A 19181-nucleotide genomic window follows, 5' to 3' on the forward strand; every position below is an offset into this window, starting at 1 on the left:
GTCTGTGATAAACAGTAGATCAAACTTGAAGATCTGGCTGTCCCTTCTGGCCTTAAACTGTATGACTATATCCCTAATCTGACCAGGACTTCCCTTTCATTTAACAATATGTGAAGCCTCTGATACTTGTCTGGGAGCTCCCAGATTGAAAATCCATGATCTAACTCTGTGTCTCCACCTTTACAGGGTGGCAACCCTTACTTGATAAATCTTAAAGCCAGATGGGACCATTATGATCATCTCTTCTGACATCCCATACAACACAGGCCAGAGAAATTGAAGTGAAACATTTTCTCAGCATCCCATACATTTACTGTAACAGTAAAAGAATATATCAATGATAAGAGTGATAAGTCTATATCATTTGTCTGTATTATTTACTTTGCTATAGATTGTAATACCACTCAGTGTCTTCTGACCCTCCTGGTTGCCATTCATGATCCCCCTGGGGGTTGCAACCCACCACTTGAGAAACACTGCTCTAACTGAAGCAGCAGGGACTGGCCCAGTGTCAACTCCAGAGAGTTGATTCTGTGGTACCTGATTTATATAGGCCTCATGAACCAAAATCAGCAGGGTTCATGCACTCCTACTTAATGGAATTTTAACTGCTATCTTTTAGGATTCTGTTAAGAAAATTATAATTTGGACTGGTAATAGGTGTCAGGAAGCATTTGTAATCTGTCTGGAGTATTTATAGGGAAATGATCAACTTGGTATCTAGGTGCCATTTGTGTTTATATATTCACCATGCTAAAACTAAAACATGATGAAGCAGGCAAAGTAAATTGTATCAAAATTGTTCAATTAAATGGCTTCTTTATAATCTGTTAGCAGATGAGCATTTAAATCAGTCTTCCATCCGATTATTGTTGATGGTGTAGAGGTAAGTTATTTTTAGTGCTTATCGTACTTTTCAGGACATTTTCTAACTTATTTCCAGTTTTTACAGCAGAGTTGAATATCACTTAAGGCAAAAGAATACTCAATGAGAATCCATGTGGAGATGGAATATCCTAAACTCAATTAATAAAATTAATGCCTGTAGGGAAATCATCGAAGTCGGTAAATTACATTAGGAATTAAGTTGGCCCATTATCTTGAACCAAAGTTCTTGTAGCAGGCAGCTTTGATTGATGTCATGAAATGAGAAAGAACTCAATCCAAAATTCCCATGTGGAGAGTAAATATGGCAAGAGGAAATCAGTAGTCCAACAAGCTCAGCTCAACACTTTGTTCTCTACACCTAAGAAAATGCTGTTGGGGGGGATGTAAGGTCTTCGATCCCTCAAGGTTCTGGAAGAAGTAATATAAAGCTAATTTACGAATATGTTTCAAAGTCAAGCTTCAATCTTTTTGCTAACAAACAGTCCAAATATAGCAGGCCTAAAGCAACAGTGTTATACCAAAATATCTCCCAGTCAAACTGCTCAGGTTCCATGCTTTTATTTTTCAACAAGACATTCATGTAGAAGTCATTAAAAGGAGCTAATTAAGTTGTGGTGCTCATTTTTAATATGACTTTAGTATTGGATACAGACAGAAATCAAATTAAGAGTTTCATTAGGAGTAAGTTGGACCCAGGAAATTAAAATATTCAAGTCTGTGGTAACTGGGGAATGTCGTTGCATTCAGATAACACAGACATCTGTTTTGCAAATATTTGTAGCTTTATTTTATGAGACTACACATTAGTAATATTCACATAATGAACATTAATAATGTGCAGCAATAAAAGTTCTCATGTGATTAATTTGATTTACTGTATCCTCTGGCTTCATAATAGTGGAAAATTCATTAAAAAAAACACAGTACCCATTCTATACAGTACTGTATTCAGAGAAAGTTTCCAGTTTCAAAACAGCTCAACATGTCCATTTGACTACACACATATGAAGATGTTGTTGAAACTCGTAATTTACATTCCATGGGAAAATCCAGCATTCTGAAAATTCCTTTTGTCCTGACAAAGAACAAAAAAAGGCATAATTTCCAAAATTTCCTTTTGGAAATACTGAAGGGACCATTATGATTTTACTGTTTTGACTATAATATAATATAGTCAAGACAAAGTGGATTAACTTTGTTGAAATTAAGCACTACATAAATCTTCTTAGAAATTTGAACACAATTGATACATTCCTCTGAAACATTTTGATTAAATCAAATCCCAGTGGAACAATGTTTCATAAGAAATTTTTCGACCACCTGTACTTGTAAATCAAAAATCACAAATCTATAATGCTGAGGCACAGCGAGGATTACAAACACAGCAGAAAAGTGGCTTAAGGAAAAAGGAGACAGAGCATACTTACAGTCGATACACTCAAACATTTCTATTTCTATAATATGGAATTCCTCTAGGAACAGCAGAATATTTTGAAACAGTAGAAGATTTTAATAGTTCCCATTGGTCACCTGACTATAGTGAATTTCTAGCCCTCAGTATTGTGGAGAAAAGCTTGAAAATGTAACCCAAGGGCTGGTCTACACTGGCAGCGGCAGTGAACAGGAGATATGCAAGCTAAATAATGTAGCTTACATGTCTCCCATCGACGTACTTACATTGACGTACTGCAGCATCTTCACGTCTCCTGTCGACTCAGTTGCTTGATGGACGTGAAAGAGAGAACTAGCAGCCAAAATCTCCCCTTTTTTAACATCTTCCTTTGCCCCCCCGCCCCAGGGTCAGGTGACCAATAGTGTCTAAGCATGGATCCCTCCATGTCCTGAGTCACATAAGCATCCCCTTAACAATGCTTAGGCTAGTCCATTGTTCCTGCATGAGCTGGGTTGTTTTATGCATAGCTTAGTGAGGTGTGAACAACTTCTCTGCATTTGGATGGTTTTACTTAGATCTGCCTCAAGCCATGAGAAACATATTTGGGAATATTATGTACGAGACCTTCATAATCACACATCTGGCATTGCAACAAACATACTACTATAACAATAATGTTCAGTATGTCATGAGAATTCCTAAAACTCCTTACCTGACATACTTTGCAGTAAACAATACACAGTTACACTATAAAGGTGAACATGAATGATACACAATCACACCATAAGAGTGTACATGGGCTGCAGTGTGTCACACACACACTTGAGTTTTCTATCACAGAAGGATGAAGAGTTAAGATCTGAATCTGTGGTACCAGAAGTCTAGGATTGCCAAATCATAAGTGCAGACCATAGGACTACCTAAATTTTCAGGATACTCATTCTGAAGTAGGAATCCATGAAGTCTGCATGGTGTCACGGGGCCAGCCCTGATGGCTATAGGAGGGTGCTCGAAGGCATATATATCAGTCCCAGGCTTACCAAATCCCTGTTCCCTGGGTAACACAGCCAGGGTCACTCCAGGTTAATTGGGTCACCTGAAACCAATTAAGGAGCTTGCCAGAGCAGGTAAAAGCCTCTGTTTCAGGCAGGCAGGGGCAGCTGAGAGGGAGTTGAGTGGAGGAGCAGAGCTGCTACAAGGCTTGGAGCTAGTGCAGGAGCGGAGCGGAGCGGCTACAAGGCTTGGAGCTAGGGTGGGTGTTGTGACAGCACCCAGCCATGGAAGTGAAGGAGAAGCCATCCAGGCAAAGCCAGGGAACGCTGGCCCTAAAAGTCTGAAGGAGGACCACAAGCAGGAGGGCCGTGGACAGGCGACCCAGGGAAGATAGTAGCCCATAGACTAAGCTGTTTGAGGCTACTCCTTGCAGGGTCCCTGGGTTGGGGCTCAGGGTAGAAGGCGGGACCCCCCCCCCCCCCCCCCCGCTCCCACCCAGCCACACACCGGCATAGCCAAAGGGAATGCAGACCCATGGGGCCAAACAGGCCCACCTCGCCACAATGGATATAGATAAAAGAAAATGTATTTTTTGTAAAGAAAATATTTTTAATAAAGAACAGATTTGGGAAACCTTATAATGTATGGATTATGAGCCCAGTCTAACAAGTCATACTAAATTTAACAACCTTTTCCCAAGAAAAGTTATCAGCCAACAATGATGTAAATGATGGATTTCCTTGTCTGGCAGTGAGAAAACAGAAGTAGCACTCTAAAAATGTATGAATTGGTGAATGGGCATGGAAATTGCATATACCTGTATGAACAATAATGATAATAAATACAGCCAATGTTTTCCTGCACTACAATCCTTTTCGAAAGACATAGAGTTGCTAAGAAAGGAGAACTGAATCAAAATTAAAGCACATACATACACAGATGTTTATACAAGAGAGCAAAAAATAGCACATATTTATCCAGACTAGGGTCAGCAGATAGCAAGTGTGAAAAATGGGAACGGGGTGGAGGGTAATAGGTGCCTATACAAGAACAAGCCTTGAATATTGTGACTGTCCCTTTAAAATATGGTCATCCCAATCCCACCCCAAACAGGGGGACACTGTGACTTTAACCACACACACACACACACACACACAAAGGTTGAGTCCTTGAAATCTATCACAAAAGGTGTTCTTATCAATTCTGTGCTTCTGATTTCTCCCCCAAAAAGAAAACAAAACATAGCAACACATTGCAGTGATACAGTAGGAGAAAACTGACAGCCAAATAATTACAAAGTTCTGTTGAACTGATAACTGAAGCTCTGTTTCTTGCTGAATCTTATAATCTCTCCAAACATATGGGGTATTGTGCTGTGCCTTTTCCAAAATGGATAGACCGCATTCTATTGCATAAACTTGCATTGTAATAATGCATAGCACAAGGTAAAAAAGGACAATACCAGGATTAGTCAACTAATTCACTGAAAAACATTAGGAATACATTTGCAAAATTTGTGCTCACAAAGTGCATGCACATGAGAAAACAGGCAATGCACAGGGAAAATACATTTTGTGCAATTACCCATTCTGCATAAGTAATATATATTTTGCTCGTGCAATTGCCATTTGTTAAAATTTTCTTAATTTATGCTAAAAATATACATTTATTGGGCAACAATGTTGACTTTCATTGATTTATATATAGTAAATGTACAGGTCTTCTAAAATATCAATGATTAACATTACTCACTCAGATTATCTTCACACATTATTTAGTTGTTTTCTGTATTATCTTTAGTTGGAAATAAGTCACTTTAAGAAAATGGCAGTACATAAATAGTGATGTGCAAACCAATTACTTTTTTTTTCTTAAATGCATAAATTAGAGTTGTGAAGAGATCAGAAATTATGTTTCATGGAGGTTTTAGAGATTTAGCAATTTGTTTTTCTGCCAATTTGGAATGAAATCTGAGTATTGTGAAATTCTCTGTAAAAATAAAATTGTGGAAAAAATTGATTTGGATCAATTGAAATGTGTTGACAAAAATGTTCCATTTCATATTTTGACTTTTTTATTATAATTTAGAATACAAAATAAAAATTTCCCAACAAAATTTCATTTTGAAAAGGAAAAAAAATCAAAATGTTTCATTCTGAAAGAGTTGAAATGGGATGTTTAAAAATTGTCACCATTTTCCCCCCATTTTTTCTCCAGACCAAAAATTTGCCATATTGCACACAATTTCACAAATCATTTGAAGTCAACGTAACTGCTTTCTCCAGTGGACAATGGTTCCACCTAATTTTTATGACCAGCTGTACTCATCTGACAGAGGACATTTATTATCTCCTACATGGCAAAGTCCTTTCCTAAAACCTGGCAAACACTTTATACACATACAACAAATTCTGTTCAAGAAACAAGTAATTAAGTCATTCCTGATGTCTGGCTGTCTGGAATGGCTTACAACCGAGAGTGCCAACCTCAGAGCAGACTTTCAAAAGCAGACACCACAAAGTATGGTGCCATGGTGGCTAAACAACAAAGTAAAAGAAGCAGTTAGAGGCAAAAAGGCATCCTTTAAAAAGTGTAAGTTAAATCCTACTGAGGAAAATAGAAAGAAACATAAACTCTGGCAAGTGAAGTGTAAAAATATAATTAGGCAGGCCAAAAAAGAATTTGAAGAACAGCTAGCCAAAGACTCAAAAAGTAACAGCAAAAAAAAATTTAAGTACATCAGAAGCAGGAAGCCTGTAAATAACCAATGGGGCCACTGGAGGATTGAACTGCTAAAGGAGTACTCAAGGAAGGTAAGAGTATTATGGAGAGACTAAATGAATTATTTGCATGAGTCTTCACGGCTCAGTATGTGAGGGAGATTCCCAAACCTGAGCCATTCTTTTGATGTGATAAATCTGAGGAACTGCCCCAGATTGAGGTGTCATTCAAGGATGTTTCAGAACAAATTGATAAATTAAACAGTAATAATTGACCAGGACCAGATGGTATCCACTCCAGAGTTCTGAAAGAACTCAAATGTGAAATTGCAGAACTACTAACTGTGGTGCGTAACCTATCATTTAAATCAGATTCTGTACCAGACAACTGGAGGATAGCTATGGTGTCGCCAATTTTTAAAAAGGCTCCAGAGGCTATCCCAGCAATTACAGGCCAGTAAACCTAACTTCAGTACCAAGCAAATTAGTTGAAACTATAGTAAAGAACAGAATTATCTGACACATAGATTAATATAATTTGTTGAGGTACAGTAAATATGGTTTTTGTAAAGGGAAATCATGCCTCACCAATCTCCTAGAATTCTTTGAGGGGGTCAACAAGTATGTGGAGAAGGCTGATCCAGTGGATATAATGTACTTAGATTTTCAGAAAGCCTTTGACAAGGTACCTCACAAAAGGTTCTTAAGCAAAATAGCAGTCACAGGATAAGAGGGAAGCTCCTCTCAGTAACTGGTTAAAAGATAGGAAACAAAGGGTAGGAATAATTGGTCAGATTTCAGAATGGAGAGAGGTAAATAGTGGTGTCCCATAGGGATCTGTACTGGAACCAGTACTGTTCAATGTATTTATAAATGATCTGGAAAAAGGGTTAATCAGTGAGGTGGCAAAATTTGCAGATGATACAAAACAACTCAAGATAGTCTAAAGCAGAGAACGACGAGTTACAAGGGGATCTCACAAAACCAGGTAACAAAATGCCAGATAAAATTCAATGTTAATGAATGCAAAGTAATGCACATTGGAAAACATAATCCCAACTATACATATAAAATGATGGGGTCTACATTAATTGTTACCACTCAAGAAAAAGATGTTGAGTCATTGTGGATAGTTCTCTGAAATCATTCACTCTGTGTACAGTGGCAGTCAAAAAAGCTAACAGAATGTTGGGAATCATTAGGAAAGGGATAGATAATAAGGCAGAAAATATTGTATTGCCTTTTTATAAATCCATAGTAAACCCACATCTTGAATACAGCATGCAGATCTGGTTGCCACATCTCAAAAAAGATATATTGGAATAGGAAAAGGCACAAAAAAGAGCACTAAAATGATTAGGGGTATGGAAAAGCTTCCATATGAGGAGAGATTAATATGACTGGGACTTTTCATCTTAGAAAAGATATGACTAAGAGGGGATATGATAGAGGTCTAAAAAACCATGACTGTGGAGAAAGTATGGAAGGAAATATTATTTACTACTTAGAACACAAGAACTAGGGGGGTCACCCAATGAAATTAGGCAGGAGATTTAAAATTAACAAAAAGGAGTATTTCATCACACAAGGCACAGTCAATCTGTAAAACTCCTCGCTAGAGGATATTGTGAAGGCCAAAACTAAAATGAGGTTCAAAAAAGAACTAGATAAGTTAATGGGGGATACATCCATCAATGGCTATTAGCCAGGATAGGCAGGGATTGCTGTTTGCCAGAGTCTGGGAATAACCAATGGGATGGTTCACTTGATGATTACTTGTTCTATTCATTCCCTCTGAAGCACCTGGTATTGGCCACTATTGGAAGATAGGATATTGGGCTATATGGATCATTGATCTGACACACCATGGCCGTTCTTATGTTATATAGTCTATAAATACATTTCACCAAGCCAAAAAACAAATGTCAACTTCCAAAGTACTAGAATAGTCTTATAACAGACAATCCACTTGGACACATCACTCTATCTTGCCATCCAGGCAAGATGGACTATGTGATACATGGTCACTTCCACCAAAGATGACAAAATATTCAGGTTGCTCCCAGTCACAAGAGACCAGTCACTTAATCCAGATCAATTTGTACCTTAGAGGTCACAAAAACAACTCATGTAGCCAATCCTGTAATAAACTAACTAAAGGTTCGTTAACTAGGAAAAAGAAATAGAATTATTTACAGGTTAAAGCAAGCAGGCGTATATATGCACAAGTTTCAGTCTGTGATTGACAAGTATTGTTTAGATAATATTTAGTACTGGCTTCATATATGTATAAACATGAATAAAGTAATACATTTATGTAAAAGGCAGACAGGGAAGTTTTCCTGTCCCTGGAAAAACTGATATTTCAAACAGTTTTCCCATCATGAATTGGGACAAATATAGTCTTAAAAATATTTGCAAAGTGACAAATGAAGGGAAAAAAAGCCAAAAAAACAAGCAAACAAAAAACAAGCCTCACTTTGGATCAAAATATTCCTTTTTTATTTTAACCTTTATTTTTTCATTTGCTATAATTAACTTACATTTTGATTGGAAAAAGTTGTTTTGTCCACCCCAAAAGTGGAATTTTTCATTTAAAAAGTGTCAGACTACAAGGCTAACATTTCTAAAGCTTTTTCAACAAACTTTTGAACCGAGAAATTCGTCAAATATCAACTCTTTCCCCACATATTACAATTTCAATGAATCTGCATTTTCTGATGAAACACTTTAAGAAAACACCCCTGACTAGCTTTAGTTGTCCTCAGATTGCAGTATTATGCAGGAACATTGGATCTGAGAGAGCGAGAGACAGACATTCATATGCTTGATTAGCATAGCCAACAGACTGATGCCACTAGCCAGCCAAAGAGCTATCACCTTCTTGATGATTAGACCCTGTGTAAATCATGTAGGAATGGATCTTGTCTGTTGATTCTATTCTTAAGGGGGAAATAAATCATGTGTGCAGTCATCAGAAAAAATCCTAAATTTATTACTCCAGTAAAAAAATGAAGAAGCTATCGGAGCTTGAATGGGAAAGTCATCAGTGGGCAATTTACTGTGCTGCTTTTTGCAGTGATTGACATTATATAGTTTGATATTCAAAAAGGAATGTTCAAAACAGAATTTGTAAAATAGGATTTGGTAAAACAGGGAATGTTTGTTTACTTATACAAGATTAAAGCTGTTACCTGCAGCAGAGCATTGTCCATAACAGAAAAAAAGGAGGAGAGAAAACTCTGATATTAATGTGGGTATAAGAAAAATCTACACACTTGATTTTTGTTAAAATTGAGAATAGAAAAGGAGTTTCATTGTGTGACCTACCAAGAACCATCCTCCAAACATCAGGGAATTAGCAGTCAACCTAGCAATGAAAAAACGGTTTAGTTCATTAGGACAGATTTGACTCAGTGCACCAGCACCTTCTACAAGGAGAGGAACACAGTTCTGGACGCTTATGCTGACCCAGCAGTGATCCATATTATAGTTGCTTCTGAGAAAGAGGAACATAAGGATATAGGAGGGGCTTTAAAGCCACTTCTAAAGCTCCTACTGCTGGACACCATGTGGGATGGGAAAAGAAACTGACCTTATTTCAGATCAAGGTATATAAATTATAATTTATTTACTTCAAGCAAATGCTATAGCTATTACTGATGACTATAATAGGTATTTAAAATATAAGTGGCAACTGTAATGTCAGAAACACTGCAATAAGAATGTAAAGAAAGTTTGTTTGTTTGTTTTGAATAAATAAAAGTGTCTTGAATGCCTCGAGGGGATAGATAATGGGATACCAAGCCTTTATCTCTAGTATACCAACTAAAATCCAGCCCGGGTATTGGTGAGTCCATATCATCCAGGGAGAGCTCACCATACATTATCCAAAGTGATAAATATATTCCTCTCTCTATATATATTCCTCTGAAATATATTCCAGCCAGCTTTTGGGACTGAAATGTGGATGGGAATAGGCCCAAAGGGATATGTGGATTGTGTCGAAGAGAGGAAGCAATCCTTATGCTTCTCTGGACACAGAATGATGGTGATTGGTAGAACTTGCATGGGGGAAGCAAAGGTAAGGAAAGTTCATTGCATTGTCTCCCCCTTTGCACCCACAAAAGAGGCAGAGATTGGCCCTTAATGAATGACAGAAAATAACTAGGAATGTACAGAAAACAGAGATGTACACAGCTGACGTCTGCAGTGTGTAAAATACCAGAATACTATTCAGAAACAGTGTGGTGAGAGATGGTGTACTCCACTGAGATGGAGGGTTCGTGGTTTGAGATCTCGGTGGCGAGAAAAGAGCAGTCAGGCGAGCCAGTGCCCACAAGATCTGTTTATTTAAGCTGCTAGTAATACAATTCAGGTGCTTACCACAATGAGCGAGGGAAGCCCCATTTCTCCCTAAAAGTGAGCTGCACCAGGCACGGACCTACCATGTAGCACCGTTGCGGCCAACGGGTCTATGGAGAGCTTCACTGCAGTGTGCCATCTCTTACCCTGATATAACCTTCTCCCTCATTCTAACAATCTGCCCATTGGTTACTTCTTAATTCGTTAAGAAATTGGTTGCTGGCACCTGTTTTCCTTTTTACTATTGGTGTTTTTTCAGTGCCCAATCCATTATAAGCTGTGGTTACTTGTTTTTGTCTTTAGCTACTTCAAACCAGTTTTGTGGTTAGCACACTTCTGCTTTATCTTAAGTTCATATCTAGGACATCTAGGATATCTAGGCCTAGTCTTGCCATTATGCCGTATTCATGTCACGATGTCTTCCGGGCCCTACAGATGGAAAGTTACGTATGATCTATATATTTAGATAGACAAGGTGGGTGAGATAATATCTTGTATTGGACCAGTTGCTATTTTTTTAAGAAGATCATGTCTTGCAATCGTTACAGAACATTTCTGAGGGAGAGAAGGGAGGCAGCAGTTTTGGACTACTTTATCCAGATTTTAGGAACAGTTTGAAATGGTACCACAATAAAGATTACTCTAGGAGGTCAGTAAAAGGGCTGGTAGATAAGTGGCTGAAAAAAAAAACTTGTTTCAGAGATTGAAAGTAGAGGATATTTTGAGTGGAAGCAATTTAAGATGGAAGGAGCCAGGAGGCAGAATTAGTTGTATACCAGATCAGTGTTTGAAATAGGTGTTGTTCACTTTGGGTATCTAATGACCTGGAAGAGAGATTCTTCAAAGAAATGACCAAATTTACTAATAGTCCACAATGGTGGGTTGAAAGTCATTACACAGGAGTAGAACAATCACGTTCAGCATAACTTGGAGATAATAGGAGCTGAACACAAAACAATAGAAGTCATTCACTTTCTTCTACAGTAAGATCATTGAGAATAAGTCTACACTGCAATGTAAGCCCAGGGTCCGAACTCAGACTCAAGCTTAACCCACCTCCCAGGGCTTGGACCCATAGCTCCAGAACCCCACAGGGGTAGATGATCCCAGCCTAAGTCAAGCCAGGACCCAGGGCCCTATTGCTTTGTAATATAGATGCAGTTGTACTGAACTCATGCTCTGGTAGTCTGCCAAAAGTATTTCACAATTCCATGGTCTAACTTTGTCTTCTGGACAGTCAAGTTTCCTCCACACTGCACCATGAACAAAGGGCCAGAGCAACTACATTTTGGGAGGGCATTAGGAAGACTGGGATATGGGTGGTTGAACTCAGTTTAGATTCTGGAGCCCCAGGATTCAGCAATTCCTAAGTGGGGGATACAAATGAGTGTAGACACTCAAGCTGTAGGTTAACAAACTCAAGTTCTACTAACTCTGGGCTTGCTTTGCAGTGTAGACATATCCTGAGACTAGAGTTGAAAAACCCAAAAAAATACACTGTCCCCAGGTATAAGCATTTAGCTAAGGAATAACCCATGGTAAATGTAGATACAATTCTAAAACCTTCAGTGTTTTGGGCAGCAGTAACACAAGTAATGACAAAATATATGCTTTTATTACAGTAGGCCTTGATACGTATATGGAGACTGATCTTATGTTAGGGGCTGTACAAACACAGTCCCTCTCCAAATTAACAAGGCAGATAGGAAGTAGCATTAACTCCATTTGCAGAAGGGGAACTGATGCGCAGAGATTTAGTGACTTTTTCAGTGGCACACACAGTTGATGAGCAGTGTCAGGAATGGAACCCAGGCCTCCAGAGTTGCTGTCAGTTCATGAATTGTCCAGCTATCCTTCCTTTTTTGAAATACAAAAACAAAGCAGAATTTTGTTATAAGGCTAGATTTAGGAAACACTTGTTTTCATTGTTATATCTGATGGGTAATTACTTCTGCAGCCACAAATATTGTGCTTATGCACAGAGCAAAAACTTCATCCTGCAAAAACATAGGAAGCCTACTGGTCCTTTTAGTACTCTTGCAGTGGCCATAAGGGTGCTGTTCCTCCTAAGGACATAGGAATGATTTCCTTAACTCTACCACCACTTGCTGCTAATCTGTTGCTGAAGGAGGAACTAATATACTCTCCCCCAATAATGTGAGCAGAGATGTGCAAAATTCATCAGTTTCAACCCACAGGGTGAGAGTGGGAACCTCTTTATAAGCCTACACACTTACAGGTTTGTATTGTTTTGAGCTTCAAGCTTGAACAAAACCAAGACACTGAAGACCCCACTTTGTCACGATTGTAATGTCCTGTCCCTTTAAGTGGGTGCTCTTATTCCTCCCTTCCCAGTGAAAAACTTCACCATTTGTTTTGGTGTCAGAACAATAAAGCCATCCCAGCAAATAGATACAAATGGAGCTGATTTAAACATAGCTATCTCCTTCTCTGTGAGGTCCAAATATAACCTTGGTGACACGGATTTTCTATCTCATGAGTGTCCAGTGCCTCTATGGCCTGTACAAAAAAAAAAAAGCAAATGTATACATTAAAAAAATTGTGTTTTGGGGGGAGATCATCTAGAGGCACAAAGTGGCATATTCCTGCTTTTTGCTTCAGGTATAGCCTGCATTTAGAGAGGGAAAAGTAGGCAACCAAAAGCTGAACAAGAGGAGGCTGCTACAGACTATTGCTGGTTCAATGAGACAGAGCAAGTGAAGTGAGATGAGCAATTTTTGTTCTCATGCAAGTTAGGAAGAGAGACAGACTTTAGCCTATCCCGAGGGTCTACACCCACCAGAGGGAACCCAAGTACAGCCAAAAGGAGTGATTCTGCAGTGAAGTATAGAGCCAGCAATGGGAGATCAAGCAGAGATAATTCACTGTAAACAATTGCAGACAAAAACTGCAAGACAAGTGGGGGGTGAGAAAAGGGGGGGAAATTTCCCTATCTTAGAAAAGACATCCAGGAGAGAAAAAGTTCAACAGCAGAGAAGTGAAATGGTACCTTTTGTTGGGGAATTCGATGAACACAGAGAATCATGGGTGGTATACCTTGAATGTTATGAGCTATTTGTAATTTGCAATTCCATTCCAGATCATAGAATCATAGAATATTAGAGTTGGTCATCTAGACCAACCCCCTGCTCAAAGCAGGACTAACTTCAGCTATATCATCCCAGCCAGGGCTTTGTCAAGCCTCAGCTTAAAAACCTCTAAAGATGGAGATTCCACCACCTCCCTAGGTAACCCATTCCAGTGCTTCATCACCCTCCTAGTGAACTTTTTCCTAATGTCCAACCTAGATCTCCCCAACTGCAACTTGAGACCGTTGCTCCTTGTTCTGTAATCTGCCACCACTGAGAACAACCTAGCCCCATCCTCCCTGGAACCCCCTTTCAGGTAGTTAAAGGCTGCTATCAAATCCCCCCTCATTCTTCTCTTTTGCAGACTAAACAAGCCCAGTTCCCTTAGCCTCTCCTCATAAGTCCTGTGCTCCAGCCCCCTAATCATTTTTGTTGCCCTCTGCTGTACTCTCTCCAACTTGTCTACATCCTTTTTGTAGTGGGGGGCCCAAAACTGGACACAATACTCTAAATGCGGCCTCACCAATGCCGAATAGAAGGGAATAATCACTTCCTGGGTCCTGCTGGCAATGCCCCTCCTAATGCAGCCCAATATGCCATTAGCCTTCTTGACAATCAGGGCACACTGCTGATTCATATCCAGCTTTTTATCCACTGTTACCCCCAGGCCCTTTTCTGCAGAACTGCTGCCTAGCTCGTTGGTCCCCAGTCTATAGCTGTGCATGGGATTCTTCCTTCCTAAGTGGAGCACTCTGCACTTTTCTTTGTTGAATCTCATTAGATTTCTTTTGACCCAATCCTTCAGTTTGTTTAGGTCCTTCTGTATCCTATCCCTACCTTCCAGGGTATCTACCACTCCCCCCAGCTTAGTGTCATCCGCAAACTTGCTGAGGGTGCAATCTACCCCATCCTCCAGATCATTAATGAAGATGTTGAACAAAACCGGCCCCAGGACCGACCCCTGGGGAACTCCGCTTGTGACCGGTTGCCAGCTAGACATGGAGCCATTGATCACTACTCGTTGAGCCCTATGCTCTAGCCAGTTCTCTATCCATTTTATAGTCCATTCATCCAACTCATACTTCTTTAACTTGCTGATAAGAATACTGTGAGAGACAGTATCAAAAGCTTTGCTAAAGTCAAGGTATATCACATCCACCGCCTTCCCTACATCCACAGAGCCAGTCACCTCATCATAGAAAGCAATCAGGTTGGTCAGGCATGACTTTCCCTTGGTGAATCCGTGTTGACTGTTCCTGATCACCCTCCTCTCTTCCAAGTGCCTTAAAATGGATTCCTTAAGGACCTGCTCCATGATTTTTCCAGGGATTGAAGTGAGGCTCACCGGTCTGTAGTTCCCTGGATCCTCTTTCCTCCCTTTTTTGAAGATGGGCACTATATTTGCTTTTTTCCAGTCCTCAGGGACCTCCCCCTGTTCCCACGAGCTTTCAAAGATAATAGCCAATGGCTCTGAAATTACCTCAGCCAATTCCCTCAGCACCCTCGGGTGCATTGCATCCGGCCCCATGGACTTGTGTATGTTCAATCCTTCTAAATAGTCTTGGACCTGTTCCTTCAGCACTGAGGGATGTTCGCCTCCTTCCCATTCTGTGCCACCCAGTACAGTAGTCTGGGAGCTGATCTTGTCTGTGAAGACAGAGGCAAAAAAGGCATTGAGTACCTCAGCTTTCTCCACATCCTCTGTCACTAGGTTGCCTCCCTCATTCTCTAAGGGGCCCACACCTTCCCTAATCTTCCTCTTGTTAGCAAAATACCTGTAGAAACCCTTCTTGTTCCCCTTCACGTACCTTGCTAGCTGCATCTCCAATTGTGCTTTGGCCTTTCTGATTTCATTCCTGCTTGTTCGAGCAGTGTTTTTATAATCCTCCCTAGTCATCTGACCAAGCTTCCACTTCTTGTAAGCTTCTTTTTTGTGTTTAAGTTCGCCAAAGACTTCTTTGTTAAGCCAAGCTGGATGCCTACCATATTTGCTATTCTTTCTGCACATTGGGATGGTTTGCTCCTGTGCCCTCAGAAAGGTCTCTTTAAAATACAGCCAGCTCTCTTGGATTCCTTTCCCCCTCATATTAGCCTCCCAGGGAAACCTGCCCATCAGTTCCCTGAGGGAGTCAAAGTCCATTTTTCTGAAGTCCATGGTCCGTATCCTGCTGTTCTCCTTTCTTCCTTTTGTCAGGATCCTGAACTCGACCATCTGATGGTCACTGCTGCCTAGGTTGCCACCCAATTCTACTTCCCCTACCAAATCTTCCCTGTTCATGAGCAGCAGGTCAAGAGAAGCACGGCCCCTAGTTGGTTGCTCCAGCACTTGCACCAGGAAATTGTCTGTGACACTCTCCAAAAACTTCCTGGATTGTTTGTGCTCTGCTGTATTGCTCTTCCAACGGATGTCAGGGTGATTGAAGTCTCCCATGAGAATCAAGTCCTGTGAACTGGAAACTTTCCCTAGTTGAGTAAAGAAAGCCTCATCTACCTCATCCTCCTGGTCTGGTGGTCTATAACAGACAACCACCACGACATTACCCTTATTGTTCTTGCTTCTAAGCTTAACCCAGAGACACTCAACTGACTTATCTCCAGTTTCATACTGGAGCTCAGAGCAATCATAGTGCTCTCTTACATACAGTGCAACTCCTCCGCCCCTTTGCCCCTGCCTGTCCTTCCTGAACAGTTTATACCCATCCATGACAGTGCTCCAGTCATGTGAGTTACTCCACCAAGTCTCAGTTATTCCAATCAAGTCGTAGTTCCTCCTGCTTGTTTCCCAGGCTTCTTGCATTTGTGTACAGGCACTTGAGATAAGTAGCCGATTGGCCTACTTTCACAGTATGAATCGGGAGGCCTCCCCTGCTGCACCCTCCTCCTTCTGCTTCCTTGTGGTGTCCCTCTTCCCCACTTACCTTCAGGCTTAGGTCTCCATCCCCCGTTGAACCTAGACAAAGAGTTTCAACTTTGCCAATAGTGATGGGCCTGAAGGCATCCAGACTTGATCGTCTCCAAGTATGCCTGAAATTGCCACATACACGGCAACTACTGCAACAATGCAGGAACATATTTATCCTACCCCATCAATGATAGCAGAACAATATTGATTCCATCAGTGACAACAGGAAAATGGAGAGTCAGTAGCACAGTTCATTGCTACTCTAAGGAAATTGTCAGAGCATTGTCTATTCAGACAAACATTAAGTGATGCTCTGATTGACCAGTTTGTCTATGGACTTCACAGTGATCAGAATCAGGAAAAAAAGGAATCAGAAAAAAAGAAAAAGATTGTATCAGTGCTTACATTCAAGAAGGCTGTTGAAGTAGCTATTGCCATGAAAACTGTAGAGTAGGATTCTTTGGAACTTAGTGCGAGCTAAGAAGTTAATCTCCTGGATTGGGGACAAAGAGAACCATGGTAATATAAGAAATTTGTGTGGCCATTTTGCACAAAAGATGCTAAGAAGGACTGCTGGGCATGCCAGATCATTTGGAGGAAGTGCCAGAAGAAAGGATACATCTATATTCTGTTGCACAACTCAATGGCTGTCCATAACTGTACACCCAAGAAGACACCTATGAAGACTGCATCTAATAAAAGGACAGAAGTTGGAAATTCATAACATGGAAAAAAAACCAAGAGCTTTAGTGCCACTGACCGGGACATAGCACTGCACATGTTTTCAGAAGCTGGAGTCAGGGATGGCATCTGGGTTACACCCTTGATCAAAGGAGTTCCTACAAGAATAGAGCTAGATACTGAGCTGGCATCTCACTGATTTATGCATCTGCCTATCACCTCTGGAAGTTCCTCCACAGTTTTGAAGCCTTATATTGGAGAAAAATTAGTTCCAAAAGAGATACTCTAACTTAAGTTCAACTAGATGGACAAATACTCATTTTACCTTTGTATGTGATTAAAGGGACATATCCACCATAATCTGGCAGATCTTGACTTGAGAAACTGAAGATGAATTAGGCTGAGAGGAAGGCAATCACAAAAGCCCCTCAACATTTTCAAGAAATAGTGAACAGCAACTCCAAAGTTTTTGAAAAAAGAACTTGAACAGATGAGCAACGTGTCAGTTAATCTAAGTGTCAATTCTGACAGCCAGCCAAAACATTGCAAGCCCAGAATTGTGCCTTATGCTTGGAAGCCTCTGGTAGAAGCTGATTTGGACAGTTTGGTGAACATTTGAGTCTTGTCACTGGTTTCACACAGCAAGTGGGTTATACCCGCCATACCAGTGATCAAGATGTTTGACTCCATCCAAATTTGTGAAGATTTCAAAGTGACACTCAATGCTGTTTTATGTGCAGAGCAGTGTCCACTACCTCATATTGAAGGTTTGTTTGATACTCTTAGTGGAGGACAGTATTTCAGTAAATTAGATTTACTCCTATAAATGGAGATTGTGAAATTTGTGAGATGCTTGCTCATTCAACAAACAGAAAGGCTTATTTTCCTACAACAGGCTGCCTTTCAGTATCACATTGGCACCTGTCCTGTTCCAGAAAGCCTTGGATGAGATTCTGAGGGAACTGAAAGGAGCTCTGTGCTATTTGAATGATATCTTCGTTACAGGAAAGGATAAAGGGATCATCTTCAACATTTGGAGGCTGTCTTGCACTGTTAGGAAGACCATGGACTGAGAGTACGTTCAGACAAATGTGAGTTTTTCAAACATTCAGCTGAATACCTTGGATGTGTAATTGATCCTGAGGGCTTAAGGAAATTGCCAGAGACAAAAAAACAATTATTCAAGTGCCACCTCCAGAGAAAGTGTCACAGTTCCATTCATTCTTAGGACCGCTTACTATTACTGTAAATTTCTGCCTAATCTAGGGCCAGTATCGACACCTATAAATCAACTGTTACAAGCAAAAAAAAGAAGTTGAAATGGTCTAAATAATATGAATGTGCATTTAAGGAAACAAAGACACTGTTGACATCAGCCAAAGCTCTTACATACTTTGATGTCTTGTCACCATTGCAACTGGATTATGATGCTTCACCATATGGAGTTGATACACTTCTTCCCCATATTTTTCCTGATGGAATGGAGAAACCAATTGCCTTCACAGAATTAACACCCACCACACCTGAAAAGAACTATGTGTAAATAGAATGAGAACTTCTAGGCATTACTTTTAGATTTTGGAAGTTCCAGACATATATGTATGGCAGACATTTTACCTTGCTGATAGATCACCTCACATTGATTTCACATTTTTGGACCAAAACATGGAATTCAGTCATTAACTACTGCTCTTTCCCCCACACTCCAATAGGAGTCTTAGTGAGGACTTGCAACTATTGATGTGGACTGAAATGGGTACCTGGAAAACTTTTAAAATGTACAGGACCTGTTTCGTCCAATGATATATGGACCAGTTTCAGCCTCGACAAGTACTGAGATCTGGGCGTGTTCCAGTAGGACTTTTTGTTCCTCCAATTGAGCCTCCTCCTGTTGCAATTCCTAATTTTGATGACTTGTTTCAAGAAATTTTGATACCAGATCCAGTTGATTCCCTATCACCAGCTATTCCTGTTGTTCAGGACAATGCCTCACCACCATCACATTATCCCAAGAGAGTACAAAAACCAGTGGTGTGCATGAACATAAGTTGTTTAGTTAGCAAGTTGCTATTCCAGAGCAAAATAATCTCTTGCAATGTAAGGGTCTGCAATAGTCCATCTGCAACATTTAGTTAGGTTATACAGTGTTT

At 40.1% G+C, this 19181-nt stretch overlaps 1 long non-coding RNA gene across 3 annotated transcripts in view; it reads right to left on the minus strand.

Moving 5' to 3' along the window:
• Nucleotides 1-19181, minus strand: part of LOC137167196 (uncharacterized) — a 110800-nt gene that overhangs the window by 13239 nt on the left and 78380 nt on the right. The window contains exon 2 of one of the 3 annotated variants that reach the window (XR_010924048.1): nt 11960-12216. The exons of the other annotated variants lie outside the window; for them this stretch is intronic. This is a non-coding gene — a long non-coding RNA (uncharacterized lncRNA). Of the gene's footprint in view, nt 1-11959; nt 12217-19181 lie in introns of those variants that run through there. 3 annotated transcript variants of the gene reach the window in all.

Source organism: Emydura macquarii, unplaced genomic scaffold (assembly GCF_026122565.2).
Source record: "Emydura macquarii macquarii isolate MOO-44397 ecotype Brisbane River unplaced genomic scaffold, CSIRO-AGI_Emac_v2 contig_320, whole genome shotgun sequence".
NCBI classification, from domain to species: Eukaryota; Metazoa; Chordata; order Testudines; family Chelidae; genus Emydura; species Emydura macquarii.